The sequence below is a fragment of the Anopheles merus genome, chromosome 3L (assembly GCF_017562075.2).
Source record: "Anopheles merus strain MAF chromosome 3L, AmerM5.1, whole genome shotgun sequence".
NCBI lineage: Eukaryota > Metazoa > Arthropoda > Insecta > Diptera > Culicidae > Anopheles > Anopheles merus.
In genome coordinates this window covers 27313760-27326925 of record NC_054085.1, presented here as the reverse complement: position 1 = coordinate 27326925, position 13166 = coordinate 27313760, and the positions used below count along the sequence as shown (strand labels likewise).

Here is a 13166-nt window from a genome sequence, read left to right as displayed (position 1 = left end):
ATAATTAATAATAATAATAATTTCTTTGATAATTAATAATCATAGATTCCTTTGAAAAAAATCATTATTATATTTTGTTCAACAGTTTTTAAACGACCCTTCGAAAATATTTTCCTCCACATAGTTTCCTAAACACACCTTGGTATTCTTCACACTCAATTGACAGTCGTGATGTCAAATTTGTCCAACTTAAAATGTCAATAAAATTATTAGAATCGTTCGCCATTATGAGATATGAAAAACATCATTTCAGGATTAATATGAGATGCGATTGGGTTTATTTAAGTAGCAAAATACCGTCATGACACATTTGCTTTTTTATTATTATTTTTTTAAGCTAAAAGAACAATCCATTGTTTCTGTTTCTTAAGAAGGCTGACAGAAAGCCGAGTGAGTGGAATACAATTTGGCTAATTGTAACAATTGTTAAATTTTAAAATTCAAATGAATCCAAATATTAGAGCACTCATTCAAACTTAAGCCCCATTCAATTCAAGCCCCAAAAAACAGCACGCCTTTAACATACAAAAACCAGGCTAGACGAATGTGTTTCCCCCCGCTCATTACTTACCGTAATCCCAATTCCATTCTCCATTAAAATCACTCGGAAAATGTTTTCTAAATCATTCATTTTTTTCCCCATCGCAAACGCGGTTCACCAGTGACACATGTGCTACGCATTGGAAATTAGAAAGCGCTCTCACACACACACACACGCACATTCCTTGCCGTAAGAATTAGGTGAATAGAATTGTGAACAAATGTTTTCCACAGCGAGCAGCGAGATAAAACGGTAACATTTGTTCCCCATCCGCCGACACGGGTTGTTTTCCCCACTGGACCGGCCCCCGAGCCCCGTGTGCCTTAGAGGGTTTCGGCTCTCAGACCGACTGTTTCAGTGCCATTCAAGCGTGGGGTTGACGCTGCAAGGCACCCTTCTCAGCCTTCCCCCAGACCCATTAATATTGACGTAATCTAGAGCTAAGAATTTGTACACTTTGTTTCCCACGCGAAAAAGCGCATCCTATAGGGGGGAGACAGCAACGACACAAAGAGCCGGTGACACAGAGAAAGGAAGAAGAAGAAGAAGAAGACGTAGAGGCAAAAACACTAATCTGACACACTATTAAGCCAGTCAACAAATAGTCAACATCTTTTCCTGCACTCCATAGTGCCGGTGTGTATCCTATTAAATTAAAATGTTTCACACTTTTTGTCTTCTCGTTTGGCCTGAAAGCATCTCGCCCCACCATTTTTCAACGGAGAGCACAGGCAATGTGCTTGTGATCGAAACCCCACAGGCACAAAACACTCAGACACACACACACAGCTGTACCACCGGGACGGGGTCCATAAATTAGTAGCTTATGATGGCTATGCGGGAGAGAAGACACACGCACACACACACACCATATGCGCCGAACTGCCGAAGAAAAAGGGAAATGCATTCCTTCAAAGTGAAATTCGTCAGGCTGAGGCAGCAGCAGCAGCAGCAGCGGCGGCAGCAATCCATCCGTTATGCTACTTTCCTCATTGGAAAGCCGACATATGCGAAGCATTTCTTTCCCCTCTAGAGCCCAGCGGAAGGAAGTTCTAATGAGAACCATACGACGACGGGTGTACACACAAGGCTCTGAAGAAGAAAGCAGCCTTAATGGAAAGCGCATCCGCCGTTTCGTCTGCAATCCTGGCCAACTGTTACAACACCAAGCGCGGCGACATCTTTCAATATCCTGGCAAAGAAGGAAAAAGGCTTAATGGTGAACCCTCAAGGTACGGGATACTACCACTCTCACCGCTCACGCCAGATGCTGAAAGCTGAGCCTGGAAGATTGATAGGAATGTGGGACCCAAAAATCGTGTTATCGTGTTCTGGTTATTTCACAGATTTGTAGCAAATAAGATTACAAAGATTGTTGGGACACCCTGTACCTGTCGTGTGAACTGCAGCGGGATCTTCAGCAACCACGATGGGCTATGCAACCACGTACAAATGCCACCACACTTTGACGATTTTTGGCAACATTTGTTCCAGTCCATAAATCATCCTCTACCGGCTGTGTGTGTGTGCATGTGAATGTCCGTGACGTGTCTGACGTGACACAGGCGAACACGTTGAGGATGGTTGGATCATCGGCCCAGAAAGGTCGATAGCTAAACGGTTTTTTTTTTTTGCTGGGTTTAGGGAACACAGGGTAACATCCGGATTAGAGCCATATCATTGTGGCCCTGCTTGTTTAACAGGACCTTACAACAGTTCCGCGCATAGTTAAGGCAGCAAACCCCGTACCAGAAACCCGGAGACATGACCTAGAAAAGAACAACAATACACCTGCTGCAAAAGGTGAGCGTAAACTCGGAAGTGGATGGATGTGTGTCCCCTGCCCGCCTGCCCTATATATTCCACGGGCTTTATGCTTAGGTCACCATGCTCGGCACTTGCCAGAGTCCGTCAATGGTAATGACACACCATAAATCAAAAAACGGGCAAAAGTTTTACGAACGTACATAGTTTTTTGTTTGTTTGTCGCGAGGTGCTAACTAGGAGACCATCACGGCTCCATGCGGGTGAAGAAATGGAATGGGAAGGGTTGTGTGTGTGTGTCTGTGTTCCACTCTCCAAACAGGACGTCCTAAAACAACTCCAACAAAACGGCAAAAAGCAAGGGCATTTGTAGCACGTGCAATTTATGGTTTGGCTTCTCCCCGGCTTGGCCGGTGTGGAACCCATTTCCACACTTGTTTTCTATCGGGACGTCGACGGGTTGCTGCTAGGGGTCAGTTCCTTCCGACATCCCTCTGCCACCGGTCTCCCCGGGGCTTGATCGTCCGGCGGGAAAAGGTCGGATTTTGTGATGCCTTTTTGTTTTTTTGTTTTTTTTTTGCTTGCTACGGAGTAACCTCTCCCCGCTTTAGCCTATTATTCCAATTTCTTATCGACTGTGGCCTGTGTGAAAGATCTTGATCCCTTTTTTTCCTTTGGTTTTCCATTTCTGTTTCGGAATGTTCTCTCCCAGGTTCCCAGCACTTCTGCTCATCTCGTACAAGGGCCTTGACAACGCGAAGGACGTCCTTGCTCGCAGAGAGAGAGGCGATTCGATCCCATGGCTAGCACTCGGCAAGGAATGCTGTTACCAAGTGCATTGGGAGATAAACAAATAGGCAACAAAACGGCAGAGAACGTACCGTCCCGATGCACTTTTACAGCTGTGACAGTGAAACATTCCAGTGTGCTGCATCTCCTACCGTGCCAGTACCGGTTAAAGAAGCGAGGAGGAAGAACTTTTACCCCATAAGATGGGACAGGGAAATGAAGAAGAAAGCAAGACCTCTTACCCCGGACACCTCGGGACCCATGGAGGTAACCCCTAGGGAAGGGCAAAAGTAATTCATATTGCCTCACCGCAAAGTACCTGCCCATAATTTTATTATTTGTTTATTTTATCTCACTCTCTTCCCCTTCAGTGTTGCATTCGGGATCTTGCAGCCGAACGCCACAGCGGGATCATTACATCCCGCCGAGAGGATGACAACACACACATATAGAGAGAGACTGCGAGAGACATAGACATAGGCAGGCAATCAGGAACTGAAGATTCCAACTATCAAGGATGCAGACAGTTCTTCACTTAAAGTCTCCATGTCCGGCGACAAAGATTTTTCTACTGAGAAAAAAAAACATTGACGCCACGACACGCCGTGCATCACGTGTTTATTCCGCGCAAGACTCAAGCAACCGATCCGTTCCGTAGGGCAACTGCAATACGATGCCACCGGGAGGAGTCGGGAAATTGGCTACGCTGCATCCGGGACCCGATATGTGGCGGCACGGCAGACCGGCAACTGTCAGGGCCGGTGGTTTATTATTTCAAGCAGCGGTGGCTATTTATGGTGGTCGCGCTTGAGATGTTGTACACATGTTGCCAGACAATGTCCCTTCAAAGCCGATATTGGAATTTCTCAGTTTCCACAAATGCTGGACAATGTTTGACGCGTTCCAAACTAAGTTGCAGTTCTTGCATTCTACCGCCTTCAACATCTCCGATCTCGATTTCGAACTTCAGTCGAATACCTTTCTAATTAGTCAGCATCATTTCGGAAATAATCCCTATATTTCTTACGAATGCCATTCTTACTCATTAATTGCACAAGTGTCGCTCACTTTTCGCACCCCTCACCCAGATAACGCCCGATTAGATGTGATGAGTGTACGAGAGAAATGAACAAAAAAATGGTAATAATTTCATCACCCAATAAAACTGACCTAAATTCTAAGCTGCATCGAACCATCGCCCATATGGCAGGCGGGATAGTAACAGCACAGACCATGCGGTTGCTTGCCTCCCGTCTATCACGCATATGATTCACGAGACACACTCACGCGCGGTGGAGGTCGTCCGTTGACGTCGCCTAGCAACAGCGATCTGTGCACGGGTTAGAACACGTTTAATCAGAGTCTGATTTTTCGTAGAACTGCTAGCAGCATCGTCATACGATTGGTGCGGGTACGGGACAAACCAGGCGTTACGGGAACGCGCACAAAAAGATGACATTACGCACAGGAAGAAACATGTGCTGCGGTCTCGTATCAATTGTTTCGTTTTATTAACTTTGATGTATAGTCGTTACTTCTGAAATCAGCCTCAAGTTACCAAATTTTGGCTCTAATGCTCCAATTTTTACAATTTATTACAGCTTGTGCCTGTAAGACGCAAATTTTTACCGCATTGTCTTTTTTTGTCTATGAACCGTATTTGTATGACGATTTTAAATAAGGTATTTTTGATTCTTATAATAAATTACAAAAATTACTCCAAAAATATTTAATGCTCGTCAAAATGTTTGCCTCACAGGCTTCATTATTTTACAATGTGCTTACATTAAAGTCTCTAATCGCTTTGTTGAAGACAACATTTTGTTCCAAAGTTAGTGAACGAAAGACAAATCAATAAAAAAAATCGCAATTTTAAATCATACAATTACCCTTTTTATGACTATGTTTTGAAAATTGACTTAATTGAATTTTTTTTTCTTCAATAAACATATATTTACAAACTTATTTAAATGCTTTTACGATGTAGCATATCACATGTAATAAATTTAATAAAATGCGTTATAAAGATATCATGATTTCTACTAAAGGTGAAAAAACCCCAAGCGACCTAAATTTTGCGAATTTCAGGCAAACATTAATACAAACTGTTGGGCCACAATTTTTCAACAGAAAATTAGAACACCATTACAATCGAATAATTTAAACCCATTTCCAAACTGAGCTATGAGATCATCGTGGAAAGTTACTTTGTCTCTTCTTTCAAATATTGAGGATGACTAACCTTATCACAAACAGAGGAGGAGGGGGAGAGTGATGCCACTTTAACGGCCATATTAGGGTATAAGTGTAGGCTTTGTTTTTGAAGTCGTTATCACCACCATCATCAACATCATCATGCTAACACGCTGGAACGGAATTTAATTGGGCCGATAAAAGAGAGCGAAGGAAATAAGTAAAAGGAACATTTCCTTTCCCCCGTTTTGTTTTTTTTTGTCTAGCTTTGCATATATGTAAAACAGAGCGAAGGGCTGGACTTTCGGGACCTATCTCTTAAGGTTTCAGCTGTCCGATCAGCTGCTTCAACGGTTTCTGCTCGCACAACCGGCCACGATGGTTGCGTTTATAGACCACAGGGGGGGGGGGGGGGGGGAACCACCACCACAGCACAGAAAAGCATAGTAGTCCATGTACCGAAACCCCGTTGCCATGCAGTCAGTACGGCAGAGGCAAAAGCACCATTTACACATCAAATGATGATGCAATCGAAAGTCGACGGTGCAATAAATTCGGACCTCAGAGAATCCCTCCTACTGGTCGGGGTAATTAGTGGCGATCGAATTCTAAGGCGTAAGGTTTCCACTCATCATTCCAGCTCCTTCAGGATGACGAGCTAATACAGTCCCAGACAGACACAGACCCTTCGAATGTGTTGTTGGGGTGAAACAAGTGACCAATGTTGCCTACCTTGTCATGCGCTTACTTCGCATTCCGTCAGCACTGTGCGAAGGTCAGGGAGAGCTGCTACTACGGGCGGAGATGCGTTCGCTCACGTACTCCACCATTTCTTCACTGTATGGGTGTACCACAATCAACAACAAGGAAACAACAACCAAAAAACACACATACGGTAAAACCGCACAGAAAACAACAGCCGTTTTGCTGTAAAATCGCGCGCGCGCACGCTCGATTACTTCTTGCGGGCTGATAATGACTCAAACCTTCCCTTCATTACGTTATCGCCGGAGGCACGACACTATCGAAAATCAACACACACACACACTTAACCACTTACCGGCGGATGTGTTCGTGCGTACATTACACCGCGGCGGCGTACGTGCAAAATTACACTGCGACCTACTAATACATAAACGCGCGCTGAACGGCTTTTGCACGCATCATTGCCTACTGTGACTAAGCTGCTGAGTGTGTGTGTTTTTTTTATTGCCTTCTTCAGCTAATCACCTTAGCACCAGGTCGTCTGACGGTTAATGCAGGCATGCCTGTGTGTGTGTGTGTGTGTGCGCCCTAAATTCGCTTGACATTAAAATCTATTTATAGATGCCTATTTCGCACGTTTGTCGAACTGATTACACGCTGATTTGAGTTCCTGTGGCCGCACGCTTGTGCTTGCTTTTTAATTTCATGCGAATGATATCATACACTATCAGCTAGTTGTAGGAGCCGGTACCTGTATCCCTCTCTCTCTCGTCTGCTGGCTCCCGTTCAAATGGTACTTCAAATCAGGGGTTTTCAAGGTCAGCGCTGAGTCAACGGCAACCGGCATGCAGACCACGCGGTTGCACGCGATTCTAGACCGTTCCCGGCACGGTGAACCCGAACCGTGAGGTCTCTCGTTCTCTCTCCCTCTCTCTCTCTACCTCGCTCTGTTTCGTGACACAAGGTTACTGCCACCAAAGCAAGAAGCAGGCTCCCGGAGCCGCTGCCTTTGCTGGGTTGTGCTCTGTTGCTAGGTGAGGTCACAGCTATTGTGGCCACCATCATCACCACGTGGTGATTCCTTGCGCACGAAATAAAAAAAAAACGGCTCCCTGACGTTGCATCAGAAATGTGGCACGGGTCTATGTGAGTGTAATCATGGGTGAAGAAGTAGAAATACCCACCTAGAAAGGAATGATGCAATCTAGAATGGCACTTTCACTGCTGTTCTGATTGGCGATACATTTCCGCCCCGAAACAGAAACAATTTTCTGTATTTTTTAAACTACTTTTCAAACTTTGCATTATTGGTTCTTCACACATCAGCATTCACCGTATCCAATACTTTTTTGTTATTACCTCAACAACTTGTATTTCTTTCTTTTTTCGTCAGATATACTTAGTTTAGGTTCACTTAATTCATTACTTTTTTTCTGTCAATTTATATATTAAAGTTGTAAATGCAAAATAGTTAAAAGAAATATAATGTAATTTGAAGTAACTTTGATTGATTGTGTCTGTGTTGATTGTGATATTTTTGAGCTGTAAGGCAAATTATTTTCATATGTTAAATGTTATTAATTAACACACTATACCCATTGCTAACAAATACTATCCAGCAACAAGGAATATATACATTTTTTTATTAAACAAACAGCTGTAAATTGAATATAATTTAATAAAAAAATATATTTAAAAAAAGTTGTGCTTATATTATAATTTTCGGTATTAAAAATGGATTGACAATCACTGCATTCCTGCAACAAACTACCGACTACCACGGTTCGTTAAGGTATTGGTGCAGCATTTGATAGAAAGACTTGCTCGCTCACAACTATTCGATCGGGCGAGATTAAAGTTGTTTTTGTCGCGCTATTTTTGTGCTCCAACACGATTGGAGACCTATTTTGACGAGAAATCGTCTCCGTCCTCGCCGCCGTCGTCGTTGGCGTTGGCGTCATTTTCGTTCGTTCGTGGGACCGACTTGTTTGTTTCACGGTTGGCTGTTTGCCTGGCCCCGTCGCCGGCTAACGTCACCCCGATCGTCGCCAGATGATGTGCAATGCTGAGTTCAAACCGATGCTGATAAGCAAACGTACGGTGGGCAGAAAGTAATGGAGAAAAATAGCAAATTCAAACAAATCTAATAACCATATTACTACAACAAATGCCTGTTTTTGTGCATGCTCTTTCAACGGACGATGGGCAGTTTAAAAGGCTCCTAAAGGCCTCGTTTAAAACAACAACCCAACTGGACGGGAAGGGAGGGTAGCAAACACTCTAACACTGCAAGACACTTCTGGTTCCTGTTCTGATATGCTTCAGTGCTAAAATCTGTTTCCTTCCCGAAAATGTACTCACCAATATCCAAAGCCTGCCCTGTCTGGAATAAGTAAGTTGTAATAACAATTGCCCTCTCGGTAAAGTAGGAAACTTGCAAGAGATGATTAAGATTCGGTGTCGTTTTCCCAATTCCAACATTCCTCCATCCCCGGAAGCATCCTTCTGGGCGTTCCTTCAGCCTCAGCCGGATGTGAGCGGAAAACGCAAGCTCCCTGCATTGCGTTGCAAGTAACAACTTTAGAGCCTATTAAAGTCATGTCAAATAGCTTCCCCTGGGTCGCCTCTCACTCCAGGAAGTTTTCAGGACGGTAAGAAAGAAGAATCCTGTCGTTGTCATCGGCACCGTTTTCCCTGAGTTTCCTGGGAAGATGACCCAGGGCAGGGGGGCACCATTATCGTACACCAGTTTGGCTTCCGCCACAACTCCCGCCTGTCTGCTCTGTACAGGGCTATTCTTCGTCAATCGCCCTCACGTAAAAAGCCTCGGAAGCCTCAGATTTCCCCCAAAATTCCCTTCCCGAGACGGGAACGCTCGAACCCGTGACCTGTCAAAAACTGAACTCCAACAATCTGACAGCAGCAGCAGCAGCAGCAGCAGCAGCAAGCAGTGCCTGCTGCAGATTACGTCGTCGTTTTTGGAGAGTTTTTGGCAGTTTTAAAACCTGTCACTGTAAAGAGCCAACAGCCACAGACACGGCCACACTGCTTTGCAGTGCAGCCTCTTTACCAACGTTTGGTCGGACGACGACAAACTTTCCGATTTCTTGGAAGTAAGAAGACCCCCATCTACTACCAAAGGGAGGTGGGGGGTGGGTCTTCATCCATGGCACCCCGAACCTCCCTCGTGGAGTGGGTGTACTGTGTGCTCTCTACTGCTCGCTGTAACTTCAAACCGCCCGCAGAAGAAAAAGAGCGAACCGCGAAGAACCGAAAGCCCTGAGATGAAGTTTAATGTTCAATTGTTTTGCGATGCCACTCTCAATCACCTTGCCCCAGCCCGCTTTTACAACCCTACAAAAGCGAAACCGGTTCTTGAATTTCTCCACCGCGTTCGCTTTGCACGTCTCCCCCAAAACCCTGCCTTGAAAGAAGCCGGCCGATGATCATCATCATCAGCTGATGGATGATGGAACGGATGTATGTTCGGTGCGCATGGGGGGGGGGGGGGGTGAAAGGAAGGTGGCCGGTGGGGAAGAAACCACGGCTTATGCTGCGATTCGATGCTGCTAAGCCGACGGGGTAGCATAAAATGTTAGAGAGTAGAGTTCGTCTGCCACCCGTCTCCACCCGTGCACCACCCGCTAATGTTGAGTTTGTTGAGATTGTTTAATTTAATTTTCCACTTCTTCTTCATGAAAAACTCAGCCCTCGATTGTATACATTTTGCTGTGTACAATCAGTGTGGACCTCCTGCTTACACTGCAGCGGTAGGCAACACTGCTCGCTCTTTCTTACCCATACAGCGCAATCCAAGCAATAAACCCGTTTGCCGGCCGGTTTGAGAAGAGTTGATCTTAGCAACCATGGCATAAGGGGTTTTTCGAGGTGTAAAGGGACGAGATCTTTGCGGCCTGTGCCCGTTTCGTGCGTTTTCTTTCCCGTATTTTGCGTTTTCCCGATATTAACAGAGAGAATAAGAGCGACAGAGAAAGCATGAAGGAAGTTTACAAGACAGAAGAAGACAGTGAGGGAAAAAAATTACAACATCTACTTCCAACAGCGGAGTAACTTCTTTGCGATCTACGCGATGGTAATAACGATGATGATGATCATCATCACCACCGTCATCTTCATCATAATCTCGTGTTTTTTTTTTCAGTGTGCTCAGTGCCGGTTCTCTCGCCGCCCTTGGAGTGTGTCCGTGCCACACCCACGACTCTATCGAAGCTTTTGCTGTCCATCTTCAAACTTTACACCTTACTTCTTTCCCGGATGATCTGGAGGATGATCTTTTCTTGATTTTGTTTCCCGAGCAACGAATTTGACTTTCTCAACATCAACTTCATTCGGCCACGGCATTGAGCGGCCGGGCTGAAGATGATCTTACGAATCTTTTTGGAAATAGCACACAAAAAACGCCAAATCTTTCTGTTAATTCTGTTCCTCTGATGATGATGAGGGAGGAAGAACTTCCTAAGAGGAGTGCGGGATGCCCTGATTACGCCTTGGCTGGTCATGGCCACCGGTTTTACGTTCTCCAGAATCGAAGATTCGCTCCGGAACCTGCGGAACATACGGAGTTCCGGTTATTTTTTTCTTTAGCGCTGCCCTTAAGTTCCTTAATTTTGTATGCTTTTTTGTAATTACTGGAGAAACTTCAAAAACAATATAAAGCATGAAGTTCCAATGTATCTTTCTTCTACCAACCATATGCCAATGCCATCCAACGCCCATGTTCGGTACCGATTTAATCAACACACCGAATTGGTCCTCCCGCTGCGATCCTTTTCCTTTTATTTTGTTTGATGGTCAAGGCAAGGATCAGGAATAGGAAACGAAAACCTAAAATTTAGGAATTTTCCATAACGGCTTTACACCACAACACTCACAAACCAAAACCTCGACCGACCGATAGCAACACCGACCTTCCCTAACACCAAACAGCTCTCCTCTTATTTTCCTTTCCCTGTGAGGGTTTTTTCGTTGCTGGAAATTTTCCATCCTCCTTCCCTTTGGTGCGCTTGGTGCTTCGTCCTTGTTGCACTCTCTACCCCTGTCAATGCAGCTACGGCAAAGGATAGGCAAAGACCGACCCTGCCGCCATGGTGCGTACGTGCGGTAATGCATGTTCTCGCTCGCCTCTACCCGGGCTTCCTACCAAGCCCTCGAACCGGCACATCATCGCTCGCTCGCTAGCCCGTCAAGCGGTTTGACGTCGGTGTGTGAGTGTGTGTGTGTGTGTATGCATGTGCATCGAACGTTAGAACGATCGTTTAACAGCTTGATAGCGGGCTAAGACGGTGTAGCGATCGGTGCTGACGTGCGGGGGTACGTGATTGCACAGAATCATTGCAGTTTAAACTGCACGTCAACAACAGATCACCTCGAACGGCGATGTCTTGTGTGTGTGTGTATGTGTCTGTCTGTCTGCTCGTTTTATTGCGTACAGTCATTCAAGCGATCATTAATCGACTAAGATTCTTTCACTTGCACGTCCCCCGCTCGGGATGCGGGGACGGTAATTATTGGAAGGTACTTCAATAAGTGCGTTGAAAGGCATCGACTCCCGAGGCCCCGGGAATTGGAAAACCGCATATTACGGTGTATTGATTTAATGGTAAATGCAGTACCCGAACCAACCTTCCCTGCTTCGGTGTTTATCGATAGTAACATAAATGATTTGTGCTAATACGAAACGGGCTGATGTAACTTGCAATACGGGTTGAAGTAGAAACGAATGATGACAGTTAAGAAGGGAAAACGGGTTAATACCCGTGACTAATTAAAAACACTCATTTAATTACATCATGTGTGATGGTTACTGAGTGTTGACTATTGTAGAAATAGGTCTTTTTATGAGAAGACCCACACTTCGTTTGTGTAGCCTTGAAATGACAGTACTCTTGCGTACATCGATTATTGTTGTTTTCATAGCAACGTCCTAACGTCCTTCCCTCTTTGTGTCGTTCAGAGATCCTTCATCAGGTATTCAGTAAGGATTGATGTTTTGATTGTACACGATCCCTTGATGATCTTCATCCTTCTTTCAAGGTCCACTGTCGGCCTTTACCTACGTCTGAAAGAGAGCTTAAGATTCCGACAGCGCAGAGAACGCATTCTTCAAGAACAGATTTTTGGAGGATATCGTCATCTTTCTTTCTCTCTGCTATTCGACACCTCATCTCGATCGTGCAGGATCATGTTGATCGCACTGTCTGGAGGATATTAAATATTCTGTTCTATGTGTTGACCATCATGAGATGTGATGAAGTTGCCTTATTGACTTGATGATGATTTCTGGAGACTGCAACTTTTTGTCAAATTATATTTGTACTTTATGTTTATCCAATTCTTCACGGACGAAGTTCCGAAGGACACTTTTTGAAGCATTTCAGAGATCATCGCCCTCGCCCTTCTGCTGCACTCAATCAAACATCGTCATTAAACTTATTGCCGCATTAATAACACGTTTTGCTCGCGTCTACCCAGTTTGCCCCAGTCTCATCAGACTCCAAATTCCACGGTACGGGCACCAAAAACCTTCCAAATCACTGCGAACGATTTCACCCACTCATGCTCGCTGCCGCTCATTATGCTCATCTATGGGACGGACCAAGTGAAATGATGAAACTTTTGTTTCCATTTTCCAAAAACCCCCCAGTTTTCCACCCCCATTGCCGGGCACACTGAAATGCAAATAATAGAAAGAGGCAGCAACGCAAAAAAACAACAAAACTAAAGCATGTTGGTTAATTTAGCGCGTACGCGTTGCAGTTGGAAATAAAAGTATCGCCTAGGTAAGCGTGCATGTGTGCTTGTGTGTGTGTGTATTAACGGAGAAATCATTACCGTTAGAGGTGCATGAATCATACGTGAATCGTCATCAGCATCATCATCATCAGCATCGTCGTCATGATCGTTGTGAACATCATCCTGTAACAAAGACCTCAGGCCATCGTACCGGGGTGCGCGTCTGGGTACGGATGAGTAATGAGGCGACCATTACACCGTGTTCATACTGATTGCTGCTGCAATCGTGCAGCAACACTACAATTGGATTAACGTGTGTGTTCGCTAGTGCTATGCGTTTTTGTTTCGCCTTGTGTGTGTGTGTCTTTTTTTTCTCTGTACGAAACCCGAACCGGGAACGGAAGAGTCTTATAACAGCACC

General features: G+C 44.9%; 1 long non-coding RNA gene across 1 annotated transcript; it reads left to right on the top strand.

Annotated features, from left to right (window-relative positions):
• The first annotated feature begins 9636 nt into the window (after positions 1–9636).
• Positions 9637–10682, top strand: LOC121599658. Its single transcript, XR_006005710.1, has 2 exons — positions 9637–10085; positions 10155–10682. It is a non-coding gene; the product is annotated as an uncharacterized LOC121599658 (long non-coding RNA).
• The last annotated feature ends 2484 nt before the right edge of the window (positions 10683–13166 follow it).